Below are 2026 nucleotides of genomic sequence, written 5' to 3' on the forward strand. Positions count from 1 at the left end.
TTTTTAAAGATCCATTGATACATGTACTTGAGCATAATTTCGTACATATAATTGATGACATCTGGCACCCATCTTCAATATAGGTGGTTTTTCATCGGATCATTCTGATCCAAGATGGTGGTACGTGATCCATGTTGCACCACGAAGTAATCAAATTTTTGAAGATAGAGATGTGGATATGGAGATGCCACTACCAATGCCGGATCTAATTGATCCTGATGAATCTAGTGAAGAAGATGAAGATCTTAATATGAGCCAAGAGGAAGATGCACATAATGACATCGCACGGGAGGAAGATGGAGATCACGATAGTAAGGAAGAAGACAACGATCATCAAGAATCACCACACTTTATTGAAGAAGATGATCGAGTACTTTTAGGTGAACATACGATGCTAGAGCATGATGATGATATAGGAGATCAACTCGGTATAGAGTTGGAGATAGACTTGTTTGGCACCTTAGACTTGACTCAAGATGAAACAGTTAATGTAAATGCTCTTCATTGATTTTTTTCATCTCAAACTTGGACATGAATATATGAGCTTCAAAGGCTTGATGTACATGCTCTCATGTTTTTATTCTCTCAAAAGATCAAACATGTATGAAAATTTAAAAAAATTTGTCATTGAAAAAAACTAACTTTTAAGGCCTATATGAGTAAAAAACCTCTCTGAAAAAGGTTGCTATAAAATAGTATCTCAGTGTCGCTATATAGCAAGACTTAAAAGTCGATATATAGTGACCTTTGTAATAGTCGCTATATAGTGACGTTTGCCTACATTCACTATATAGCGACGCTTTACGGGATGCGCTTTTCATACCGATGATTAGCACCCCACGTGTGCTAAACGTCGGTACTTAAACGTTGCAATAGGATCCGTGTGTAGTAGTGAAATCATGACAATTTGATTTGTCATTTGATTATTTTGCCATTTCCAAATACCTCCAAATACCTCGATCGTGGTCATAAACCTCGATTGAGGTATTTTATGCCTCACGCACATCATGGTCATAAACCTCGATTAAGGTATTCTATGCCTCATGCACATTGCAGTCATAAACCTCGATCAAGGTATTCTATGCCTCACGCACATCGTGGTCATAAACCTCGATCGTGGTATTCTATGCCTCATGCACATCGTCGTCATAAACCTCCATCATGGTATTCTATGCCTCAGGCACTCAAATCACATGCATGTATAACTTACCATGCATGTTGATGATGTGGCTCACCATCATCATGATGTGTATACATGTGGCTGATGTGGCACCATGCATGGTGAATATGTGGCAATATGGTGTGGAATATATGAGTCTCTTCCATGACGTGGAAATGTGATGTGGCATGATGAGTTGGCATTCATGAGGTGGTAGATTGACATGGCAAATTGAGGTGGAGGGATTGGTGATGTGGCAATGTTGACAAGGTATGCCAAGGTGGCAAGGTGTGATGACATGGCTCCAAGAGTTCCTATGATGTGTAATGATGAGGTGGCACATGTGGCTGATGTGGCAGCATGTGTGGCAATCTAAGGTGACATGGCAAGGAGTGATGTCACATCTCCTTTATGACATGGCACCATGCGGTCTAACAACGTGGCATGGTTGCAAGGCAAAAATAGATGACTCAGTCTTCCACATGGGCAGCATGCACACTCCAAAGGCTTGCCACTAGGTTCAGTGATGCTCCTAGCCTACCTCACCAAGCCTAATACCAAGCCTACCTTGTCTTGGTATTAGCCTTGGGTGGCCCTTTTTCCCCCACAAAACCGAGATTTCACTCTTGGAGGCCATATTGTACATTTCCCTTAGTCAAATTTAACCAAATTTTTTTCCTCTTATTCATCATGCAGAGTACTAAAAATATTGACATTTTTGAAATGTTTGGTCATGTTTGAGAATTACTAGGCAATAACATTTAATCTAAAATGAGTGAGAAATTTAGAATTTAATATGACACTCTCTGTTCATGACAAAGGTGTGACCGCCCTGGAACCATGCCGTGTGACACAAAGAAATTTTAT

Source organism: Dipteris shenzhenensis, chromosome 23 (genome assembly GCF_047967505.1).
Source record: "Dipteris shenzhenensis isolate YYH24624 ecotype China chromosome 23, Dip_SZ_1.0, whole genome shotgun sequence".
NCBI classification, from domain to species: domain Eukaryota; kingdom Viridiplantae; phylum Streptophyta; class Polypodiopsida; order Gleicheniales; family Dipteridaceae; genus Dipteris; species Dipteris shenzhenensis.